Here is a 12,418-nt window from a genome sequence, read left to right as displayed (position 1 = left end):
GAATGGTGACATTGATTTCCATGATGACTGTCATGTTTTGTAACACAATACAAAAGAAAACTGACTTACCGTACATTAAAAGCAATTTAAAAGTCACATGGCAAACATCAACACACACATGATCCGGCTGACATCATGTGTTTGGAGACGGGCCTGTATTTATACAGGGAACCACCACTTAGTGTCAACTTGTGAAGCGGAGGGGGAATTAACTTGTAGTTTGTGACAGCCGCCCCCTCATTTGCGCAGCACAGCACATGCATGCATTCATTTGGTTTCTCCTGTGATTTTAGGGAATGGCATTAACCTGGAAACTGTGGGAACCGCTTTTTAGGCATTTAACTACTTTCAATGTGCCGCTCCTATTTTGGGGCATGCAATTATCCTTATATACAATTGAAAACATGTCCCCAAAAGCACGCACAGGAACAAAAGGCACCAGCTACTACGTCACTGACACGCTGCAACACGCTGCAACACACACTGCAACAACACACTAACACGACACAGTCTTACCCTCCGCGTCGATCCACGGCTATCTCCTCATGTCGCGCCGCACGCCCACAGTCAACAACACCCGCGTAAAAACTGTCATTGCACTGCCACTACAGCCGCCTCCCGTCCACACTCACAAACAACATCAATATCAATAATAAACACAAACACGCCACAAGCACCGACACCCCCGCCTAATTTGTTGCCAGGTCTATGAAAACAAGCCCAGAAAAAATGCCATTCAACACGCTACTTACAACTCGCTTACAATTCGCGGACCTGGCAACACTGCATCCTGTTTTCCCATTGGCTACGGTTGCTACAACACGCATTTGCACTGCATCTTGGGAGCAACACAGCTTAATGTAGGGGTCACCGATTGCTGTGCTACATCCCCCTCATGTCCTCACCACCCCGTTCGGCTACACCACACACACTCACCTACACAATTCTCCACATGCAACACAGGGCCCTTATTGGCTAGCCCCCTCACATGGCGATCCCCACGCAACAAAACACAGCCAGCCACACACACACACACCCACCCACACACACACACACAACGCCCACGTTCGGAAATATCGCACTGAGCGCACTGTGCAAACCTGGCGTGGTACAAGCGGGACAAACCGACGCGCACATATCGACACGAACAACAACAACAACACTACACGCACACGCGCGCGCTGCAACAACACACAGCTACGTCCAGTGTGTGTGTGTGTGTGTGTGCGTGCGTGCGTGCGCGGGGGGGAATTTGGATCGCCTCGCGATGCAGCGAAAATGCCACTACACTACACAGGGCTCGACAGTGCGACTAGGTACTCGCATTTGCGCCTTACAACATCACCGTGCGAGTTGTAACATTCACTTTGTACCACCGGTGCGACTACACAATCCGAACTTTAAAGCTACAACTTGCGCAGTTTACATCCACAAGAATGTGTCACTCTCTCGGTTCTGCACCGCTGCTGGAGAAGTACAGCACTGTCGCAGGCAGCGCCACTAATCCCCCCCCCCCCCCCCCCCCACACACCCCAGAGACGGAGGAGAGAGAAGAGAGCGAGAGACACAGAGAGCACACACGTGAGTCCTGCAAATTATATTGACCCAATATTAATTTGTACAACCTAGCAAAGCATAAGATATCATGCTTTGGAGAATAGGCTGGTCTCTCTTTTTACAAGACATAAGCCATTGCATACAGCTTCTCAACCCTTTTAAATTTCAAGGACCCCCATAACTCTGAGAGTAAAACCAAATGGACCCATAAGAGTCCCATTTGATTCCATTTGTACAGTATCACAGTTAAACGTTATAACAGAGTCCATTTGGTTCCATTTGTACACTCTCAGAGTTACAGACCTGTAGGGTCCACTTGGTTCCATTTGTACACTCTCAGAGTTACAGACCTATAATGGGTCCATTTGGAACCCCCTCAAGGAACCATGAGGGTCCCTGGATCACACCTTTGACAGCCACTGCTTTAAATCTATACATAACTAATATAGAGCATATTTGATCCATTTATTGTTATGGATAAGAACAACAACACTACACGCGCGCGCGCGCACGCGCTGCAACACAAAACAGCTGCATACAACGCGTGTCACTGTGGACTTCTGTATCTGTGGACTTCTGTATCGCAACGCGGGGCAACGCAACTCTGGGATGAGCGGGCCGAAGGCCCGCGAAATTCTAGTGGGTTACAAATGGCAGAAAATGACAAAACTTAAAAAAAATAGCATATCTACAAGCCGACCGCACGTCGCATCTACCGATCCGGGGAGGATATGTAAGAGACTTGGAAAGTCCTTTGTGCCAGTTGCTTTGAAGATCTACAGTAAGACACACAACGGTCGCTTGGCCACGTCAACCGTAACGTAACCTGGAATGAATAGTTGTTTCAAAGACTCTCACCTCTAATGACATTCCTACTTCCTAGGGTTAGGGTATTTGTGCTGTTTTTCACTGTGAAACATTTTCTCCATGTGTCGTGTGACGACGTATAGCCTGCCCTATAGAGCGTCGCAGTCCCGCCCCCTACCAGGGCCCAGGAAATTATTCTCTGTTAATTTTCCTCATAGACATTTCAAAAACGAACTATGTGATGCTGCGATCGTTGGAAGCATCGACCAAACCTATCCATAGATAACCTCCATTCCACACAAAGTGCTGCCATAACCCACTGCATGCCTGGTGAGGCAGTAACCATGACTACAAATGCCGTTGCCACTGGAGTAGCTATGGCAACACAGATTTTGCTCATGTTAGCCTGTCCCACACTGTTGTACATCTGTGAAACCATTGGATTGGTGGAGTGTAAGGGGGGGGGGGGGGGGGGGGGCTAGGGGAAAGTGCACACGGGTCTGGGAACTCTACAAAGATGACGGAACAAAGAAAACCTGAATCCTCTTTATTGTCACATAGCAGGTTTACAGGTGTAAAGAAGTGGGTGAAATCCATCATCTGTAGTTTTCGTGAGAAGTGACAGGATATAGCAGTACAGTAGGCTAGAGCAGGAGAGGTAAGAAGAAACAGCAATGTTCTTTTTTTCTGAATTTTGATTTAGTCTTAGTCCTAGTCTTAATGCAATGTTAATTTTGCCTGAAAAGATTTAGTCTCAGACAGACAGACAGACAGACAGACAGACAGACAGACAGACAGACAGACAGACAGACAGACAGACAGACAGACAGACAGACAGACAGTATTTAGGAAGGAAAGAAGTAATTTCCTTTCGAGTTTCTCTTCCACAATCATCAAATGCCACAAAGAGAGTCTGTAATTCCACTCGATACAAAGTTAAGAAGAGCAAGCTGTGTGTATCTGCTCTTCAGACCAGCCAGGCTATTTGGCCAATCTTCACACCATGTTCACGCAACAATTTAAATGTCTTTAAGGCTATTGGGCTAGGCTTCAACTAATTTGGTTTCCAGTAGGAGTTATTACGTGACTGCGAAGGCTAAATAGAAAGGGAAGGGGGGGGCTTTTAGGTTCAAGTACACAGGCTGTTAGGTTGAAGCATTTAGAAAACCGGGAGCCATCATGTATTCACTTTGTGATCTTGACTTTGACAGACGATGGGTAAAATACATTTCAACAGCCATTCATATACTGTAGCTGATAGAGGAAAATGGGCTTTCATTGTGCTTGCGTGCGTGCGTGCGTGCGTGCGTGCATGCATGCGTGCGTGCGTGCATGCGTGTGTGTCATAGATGCCCATGAGTCTCTGAGTTCGAGCCGATTCTCAAGTATTTGGCCACGAGTCTGAGTCGAGTCACAAGTCTCATTTTTAAGGCTGAAATACAGTTAGTTATTGATCCACATAACCAACCTGAAATTAAAAATGCACAGAATGAATGTGTATCAGAGGCTGCATTAATTTTTTAATTCCTTTCTGTTTTAATGAGCGCAGCTCGGTAGGTACTAGGCAGGTATTAAATGTTATGATGAAAGGCACCACACACAGCAGCTGTTGTGCTTACCATGTTCACATTGCAGAGACCGAGGCCGATTGGCAAGGACAGTGATGTCGGGCATTTGATTTAATTCATTAATGCACCGGATAAAAATACAGTATTTTAGGGGCAAGTCTGAGTCGAGTCTGAAGTCACTTGTATACACGTGTATGTGTGACTAGAGTCTGAGTCTCAAACTCGAGTCCCCGTCTCTGGTCTGTCGACCTTTGAACTGTGTCTTGTCTCTTAAACTAATATGACTGTGTCCCAAATCACAGTTTGCAGTGGTGTGGTGTGGTGTGGTGTGGTGTGGTGTGGTGTGGTGTGGTGTGGTGTGGTGTGGTGTGGTGTTGTGTTCAAGTGTATAGTGATCATTCATTTATTATACCCTAGTGGACTCTTTTTTTTTTATCCCATATGCACCATGAAATGTAAGGTACAGGCGATGGTCACTAGCCAAGCTCTACCAATCCCAGAATGCATTGCGCTGGTTCCGCTCAAAGGAAGAAAAAACGAAGAATGAGAGAACCTGTATAGGTTCATTATTTGCATATTGAATGATATAATAACATGTAATGATAAGTATTTATCACACAACAGTGCGTACCGGTTATTCTAACACAACCGTGACCGTTTATCTATCACTCCAGCCAACGCTCATCTGGTCATCATGTTCTAATTGTTGTCCCACGGCCATGACTTCATTGATGGCGACCTGAGTAGTGTCCCAATTTGTTTTTGCAGATGAGTACACTTTATAGTGCTCTACATCTGACTCCCTCTATTCAAAATCAGTCAGTCACTCACCACTACTCTATAGGGAGTATAGGGAGTAGTGAGGGACCGGCTGATCAATTTGAACACAACCACGTGTCTCATGAGCGACTCTGGTGTCTCTTTCAGGCAGCGTGAAGAAGTCGGGTCCCATCAAGAAGATCTACAGCTCCCTGTGGAAGCCGTGGAGCTACCTGGCCGGCTCCGGTGACCATGAGCCCTCCTCACGGACAGACAGTCCTGACCAACACACAGAGACGCCCGGCACCACAGCAGGTCTGGCACTTTTTCTCCCCAATTTAGTCGTTATGCCAAATATTTGTGTTTGTATATAGTCGCTACGACAAAACCAGATGCACCACATCCGGCTTTCTCGGTTCTGCTATTCGTCGCACGACAAATATAATAATTGGTTCCCAATACAAACTTTTCTGGATCAGGTCTTACTTGAAATACTCAAAAGTTTGTGTGCATGGATGCAGCTAAGCTAATTATGCAAGTTGACATGCAAGTCAAATTCAAATCGTATTCAAGTCATATTTATTTATGTAGTACATTTAAAAAACAACATGAGCTGACCCAAAGTGTTTATCGAGGATGACCAAACAAAAACACACAATGATAAATCATCATCCACAAAAGCAAGACTATAAAATGTAAACACGCATAAATCACAATAGAACACGATAAAATAAAAAACAAAGAAGTACAATTAAAAAGTTAGGAGAGACTGAACAAAACTGTTACTGTTTAAAAAGCTGTAAGAGGGAATTAAAAAGATAAAGACTTCTATATAAATCATTTCAAACAGCAGAGAGGATTGTCTTGAAGCTCCATCTGCAGACAGTAATTCTCTACTGGTTCCGTCTCTTAAATAAAGCGATGCACAGCTCCACAACACAATTACAAATTGCAATTCGGGCATTTAGCAGAGTTCAATGCCTTTGTAAATAAATCACTCTTAATGCACAGCGATTTAGAAAGTCTAGTCAACAAACGTCAGGGAAAATGGTCCCGTAAATAGAGTGCAATTTACAGAGAAAACAATGTAGTGCTATAAGCATACCTGGTAAACATCAAAGCACGCCTATCTAAATAACATACAGTACATATCATATCGTCACTGTTGGGTGGAAATCTTGTATATTTATAACAGTTCCATTTAAACAAACAAAATAACCCTTGTTTGAATGGATCCAATGTAGTAATTGTGTCGCAAGGTCTTGTTAATACTTTCCATTGGTTCAAAATGTATGAAACCCACAGACAGACCACTTTAAATTCCATTTCGAAAGCTATTCTACAAGCTCACAATGCATTGCATCATGGCATATTGTGAGGATATTTTTGCTACTATTGCATGAGACTCTTGAAAAGGTTTAAATGCAAGGTTTCTGCCCGACAGCAACGCTATTGGAACAACATCTACAGTAACTAGCATCTGCAGTAAACTGAAGATACAAGGATTGAGGGGTGCTAGGGGGTGGGCAGATACGCCGAGTATTCAGACTGCGGTAGAGTGTGGTGATTCTGCAGTCCTGACCGAGGGGAGGAGGTCATTCCGCAGCTTGGGACCCAAGAGGGAAGAAAAGTGTGGGATGCTCGGGGCGACAACCAGTTTCTCACAACAACACCACTCTTTCACAGAATTTGTGTTTTCAAATAAACGTACAGTACATGATGCAAGACAACGACAGAAAGACATTGTAGTAGTACTTGGACAAGTTGATCTGTTTATCACTTCAACACTACCTACTTAAAACAATATTCTGCACACAGGGACAAGGACGAGCTCCGCAGATGACTACGACCTTTCACCGTCTAATTGGACTGGATTGGTTGACCTGGAGGAAGAGGCTACCCTGCACAATGATGACGCCTGTAAGGACGCCCCTCATAACGGCCATTAACAACCGCAAGCCACCGTCTTCGGCTGCACTTAAAGATCCAAAATAATCAATGGTGGAAGAAGTGTACTCGGCTGTTTCGCTTAAGTAGACGTAGAAGCGCCATGCACAGTGTAGAAATACTGCATTGTAAAAGGCCTGTATGCAAAATTTAGCTTGAGTAAAAGTAAGTATCAGCAAGTAAAATATAGTATAAAGTGAAAGTACTTGGAAAAAAAGTAGATCTCCAATGTATGTTTTGTAATAATTAATGTATGTTTTGTAATAGTAACCTATTCTACAAAGTAACTAGTAACTAAATCTGTAACTAAAGCAAAAAAGTATAGAAGTAAAAAGTATTGAAAAATGGAAATAAAGTAAAAGCACCTCAACAGTACAGTACTTGAGTAAACGTATACTCACTTTCCACCACTGAAAATAATGACCACTGCATTCTATTGATCCCAACCGTGCCCAGACCAGTAATAATGAATGTCTTCCACAGCCTCGGACCCCTGGTCCTCAGAGTCTGCACAGTGGTATGTGACCCTGCAGCGAAGGCAGGATCCAGCTCCTTTGACTGGGGAGAGCCTCTGGAGCTGGAGCCCCTGGTGCCGGCCACGTCCCCCCCCAGCTCCTACAAGTCAGAAGAAGGTCGCTGTGATTCTTGCTCACAATGAATAAAACATCCATTCTCCATGTTCTGTTTTCATATCAAACACACTATAGAGCTGGCAGCACACTTCAAAATAAGTCAAAACTTTCTTTTGGCTTGCCAAAAAAGGACAAAAACATGTATTTTGTTTGGGTTTTTTGCGCAATGCGCCTACGCACCCGGTGATGTTCATACCTAGATCCACACACTGTTTGTTTTTCGAGCTTTGACATAATTTGTCTAGAGGAGATATCACAATTTCTCCCGGGCAAGACACATAGCACTTGATGAATTAATTGTCATGTTGTGTTGGGTTTGTATAGTGCCCCAGGGAGGGATTACTCAGACAATCTTTGGTGTATTAAGCTTGCAGTTTCACTTTCCCATCAATTAATTCCTCCATCCATTCGTCCACCTGTCCGTTATTTTAGGTGATGTCAAAGATCGTGAAGTCCATGTGGAAGCCCTGGAACTACCTTACCGGCGACGAGGACTCGACTGCGGGGCAGAGTGACCCCGAGGGGGACAGAGAGAGGCCCACATCGGGGACCTGGGCCAGTGTACAGTCCAATCTCTCAAGCACAGCGGCTCCAGGCAAGTGGATATGATATCATCTACGCTATTAATCTACTTACCTAGAATCAATGAGCTAATATAGAGGAACAGCCAGGATTTATTCCTCCACAATGTCGATCAATAGCGTAGCATTTGGGAATGAAAGCCAAGGGGGGAGAGAGAGAGGAGAGAGAGAGAGAGAGAGAGAGAGAGAGAGAGAGAGAGAGAGAGAGAGAGAGAGAGAGAGAGAGAGAGAGAGAGAGAGAGAGAGAGAGAGAGAGAGAGAGAGAGAGAGAGAGAGAGAGAGAGAGAGAGAGAGAGAGAGAGAGAGAGAGAGAGAGAGAGAGAGAGAGAGGGAGGGGATATCGTTGTAAGTGTCACGCAAAAGTAGTGAAAACAGGCTCACAATGCGACACAGGAAAGATTTGGAAAGCTAAAGTGGCAAATTCTATCTTTTGGTTTTATAAATATTTATATTAAATCAAAGTATTAACAAGGGCTTTTTAATCAAAGTTTCTTTATTAATATTTTCAGGTTACATATGAGTCAAAAATAACATACAAAAATAATCGAAAGTTTTACCCCTCCCTCCCCCCAGAGTTCCCGCTCCGAAAGAGCCACAACCCTGGTATCTTCATTAACAAAGATACATTGAAATAAAAGGCACGTACAAATGTATGTACATATTCAAAAATAGAAGGAATTAATAAAATATTAGAAAAAAGATATATATTAATAATAATAATAACAACATTTAAATAAAAACAATTACAGTAGGGTCAGTGTTATGAGTTATTAAGGATTGTCGATGTCAGCTGCATTCATCCTCTCAATATAATAATAATCTTCATTGGATTAATTGGAACCCAGGTTTTCTTAATTTTTTAATTCATTTCCACCTGACAGTGACGATATGTAGGTAAACATCTAAACAGGATAGACCCCATAAAGAACCATGAAGAGAATGAAGGGGAATAAACTACATAAGACGGAATTCAATCAAGCTTAGCCTTTTCCAGAAGTGGAGTCTTAATTCATTAATATCGGGTTATGAATCCTTTTACACTCATTCTTTGTCGTGTTGCGTCTGCATTATTAACATTTTCCTTCAAGTCAACATTCTCCTATATGATGGCGGCACAGAGCTAAAGCAATGTATGCTTTGCTGGCGCAGGGCTTCCCCGGGCAGGGAGAACGATGGAACAAATCGTCAGACAAGGAGCTTAGACAAGGAGCAGGGTTTGCTTTGTGCCGTCTAGGAAGCGGGGAAGAGAATTCATACAATGCTGTGTGCTTTGTTTCTCTGGGCTGCCTTAATCCTGTCTACCTCAAACTGAACTCGCTCCCATCCTCCTCTTTTCATTCCATCCGTTCTCCGGCCCCACAGATTTCTTCTCCTGGGGGCGTTCATGGCTCCTGGGCACCTCCAGGCAGAGTCCACCGCCAGCCGGTGAGGAATCGCCCACCACGGTGCAGATATCTTCCGCCCACCCTGCCCTGACCACGGAGGGCCACGACGAGCTCTGGACCACCTCCTCCACCTCCACCTCCACCTTCTCCTCCTCCTCCTCCTCCTCCTCCTCCTCTGCCGCCTCCAGCCCTGTGTCGGAAACCACCTCGGCTGCGGACGGCGCCGGGGCCCGCCTTGATCCCTCGCAGGCCGCCACCACAACCCAGCCGGGCGACAAGAGAGACGAGACGGCCACCTCCAGAGCCGGTGGCAGAGGCAGGGGGAGGGGCAAGAAGAAAGAGGATAAGGCGAGGGGGGCCGATAAGAGCAGGGGCGTGGAGGAGGAGGGCAGCGGGGATCTCGCCGGTGCCGAGGCCAAAGGCGAGATACAGGTGGCTCGCCGTCCGTCCGGCACCAGCAAGCCCAGGGAAAGATCCAGGGAAAGGTCTAGAGAGAGGGGTCACCGGAGAGGGCAGACCACCACCACCACCACCGGTCCCACCACCACCGATTCTGCTCAGCCCACAGATACGCAGTCCACAACGGGGCCGGTCGGCGTAGGCTCATCCTCATCTTCATCCCCCGCTACGTCTTCCTCCCCGTCTCTATCTCCGTCCCAGTCCCCGTCCCCATCCCCGTCCCCGTCCCCATCGCCGTCCCCATCCCAGTCCCCATCGCCGTCCCCATCCCCATCCCAGTCCCCTTCGTCCCCGTCCCGTTCCGGATCACCTCCCCCCGCCTCATCTCAGTCCCCGGCCCCTGGCCCTGCGGGGGCCCCCGCTCCACCGCCGCAACCCGACGAGCACCAAGGAGGCTCCAGCGACCCCAGTCCCGTCCCCTGGGAAGCAGTATTTCAACCTTTAGAGAAAGCTGTCCGAAGAGGAGGAGCGGCCGAGCGGGCTTACCCCCCGGATTACCCCCCTCCTCCACCCTCTGGACCCCCCTCGGAGGAGGAGGAACCCGCCTGGTCTCACTCTCTGGGGTCGGGGGCTCCGTTGCCTGGCAACATGGATGAGGAGGGCAGCCGACGAGGATTGAACCGCACCAACGCCACTCTATCGGGTGAGTCTGTTCTTCTCTGTGTTTTGTTTATTGCCTGACTTTAAATGATTTTAACACACAGTACCGTTTTTAGTTATTTTTTTGCTCCTCCCTTTAATTCTCGCAACAGTGAAAGCCTGCACAATTAAGAATTTCAAGGCCTGAGCCGTGGCTCAGCGGTCCAGGCACCTTGGCTGGTAACCCAGTCTGGCAGTGTGCCGCGGGTTCGACTCCCGATGCATGTCACCCCTCCCATCTCTCTCCCCATTTCCTGTCAGCCTACTGTGATTCTATCCCTCTACAAAACAATCACAATAAAATAAGGTGAAAGCCACAACAAATATTTAAAAAAAAATATTTCACCTCACTTTTACCTAATATTGGATGTACGAGCTGACAGAGAGTTTGCACGTCATGTCGTCACCCAAGTATAAATCAGGCATTAGGGTGCTGTGACATCCATCCGTCCTCTATCCACCTCAATCAGTGACAGAATGCTTCATAAACACCTTCTTCATACCTGTTTGTGCATCAGAATAGCAATCGTCTTTGTTTGCTCAGTGCATTAAACTGAACCGGGAATGCCTGTGCAGATAGTATACAGAGATTGTATGCAGTAAGGACAGCAAGATAACAGCATTAGAGACAAGCTAAATGCATTCAGTGCTATAAGTGGAGGGTGCAAGACAATAATTGGCTTTGTTTGGTATCGTTATCACTTATCAAGCACACAGCTGTTTAAAACGAGAACCGCAGAGCGCATATCTCTGCCAGGCCGGGTGATCTATACCCCGGCCTGTGTAAGAGGCAGAATGTGACATTGCAGGGACGATGTGTGGCATCGCGTCAACTGTACTGATGAAGGTGTACTGTTTAAAGGTATATTCAGTGATTGCAAATATCACTTCTTTTTTTGTTTTGTTGTGATAATCCTCCCTACTATAGAGTGTGCTGACCATATAAGGAGTTCCTCCCTGTCCCCATTTAACCCCTGGGGTAAAAAAAACACCCTTAGGTTTCGTTTTTGGCTAGGTGGCCCAGCCGTCATCCAATCAGGATAGAGAGGGGCCTTCCGCCAATCATGATCGTGCGGGGGAGGGCCTTGGTGTGCGTGCTGTTGGCCTGTTGCGTGTCCCCCCACTGTAGTGCGTGCATGTGCACATCTTGTTACCGGGGCGGAACAGGGTTTTTTCCAAATCACCCAAATCACTCAATGCTCCTTTAAGTGTTGATTTTTATAAATGTTTTTGTTTTAGGTTAAGGTGGAGCTGTGGGCCTATGATAGCGGGATTGCTTGAGTAACGGAGCACAAAGAGCTATAGAGTTGCAGAATTTCTGCAATGGATGGCCACATTTCTGCCAAAGTATAATAGCCTTTTCCTCTCCGTTGTTTATATTTCACATTTGGGGATGATCGGCAAAATGGCGGAAAATCTTGTTAGGTGGAAACAAATGGGCATGGCCTACAGTTTATATGGGGAGATCATGATGAAAGGAATCCGTGAAGAAAGAAATTGCTTCAACAGTGAAATGTAAAATGGGCTTCCATTGCCATAGCACCACCATGAGCCCAGAAAATATACCACTTCCTGACTTCCTTGGCCTACTGGCAGCATTCGCTAGAAATGGGCCACCAATCGGTCTAGTAGTTTGTGAGATTACAGTAGCTCCAGACCATCAGACAGGTCTGAGAACATATTGTCTCTGGTCTTTGGCCTGTCGGAAATAATAAGAGGTATTATTTGTCATTGTATGAAGTAGGGAAACAGATTGGCTAACGTACTATATAACCTAGGCTCGTTGCCTGCGTACCATCTTGTCACTCTGGCTAACGGAAATCTTGTTGGAACGTGACAAAATAATAATGTGTGCTCTGCCACGCTCTGGTGACAGCACTTTGATCCCACTGCAGACCGGCAGGCTGGATTTATGAAAGCAGCCACACAAGAAAATCAGTGGTGCCAGTAGGCGCTATATATGCACAGTATACTCCAAAAAATATAGTACACACTCCGTAATCACAAGAATTTGGTAATTAACATTAGAAACAGTTAAAATAGTAGCGGTATACCCACTTCTTTTATGGCGTTATGGTATCTGA

General features: G+C 46.0%; 1 pseudogene across 1 annotated transcript in view; it reads left to right on the top strand.

Annotated features, from left to right (window-relative positions):
* Window positions 1-12,418, top strand: part of LOC306943832 (neurocan core protein-like) — a 61,216-nt pseudogene that overhangs the window by 14,179 nt on the left and 34,619 nt on the right. The window contains exons 6-10 of the transcript XR_013792581.1: window positions 4,860-5,006; window positions 6,510-6,611; window positions 7,122-7,259; window positions 9,214-9,276; window positions 9,425-10,338. The product of XR_013792581.1 is annotated as a neurocan core protein-like (transcript). The remainder of the gene's footprint in view (window positions 1-4,859; window positions 5,007-6,509; window positions 6,612-7,121; window positions 7,260-9,213; window positions 9,277-9,424; window positions 10,339-12,418) is intronic.

The sequence above is a fragment of the Electrona antarctica genome (genome assembly GCF_951216825.1).
Source record: "Electrona antarctica genome assembly, chromosome: 19".
Lineage (NCBI taxonomy): Eukaryota > Metazoa > Chordata > Actinopteri > Myctophiformes > Myctophidae > Electrona > Electrona antarctica.
The sequence above is the reverse complement of the archived record's forward strand: the minus strand, read 5'-3'. Positions and strand labels throughout refer to the sequence as shown.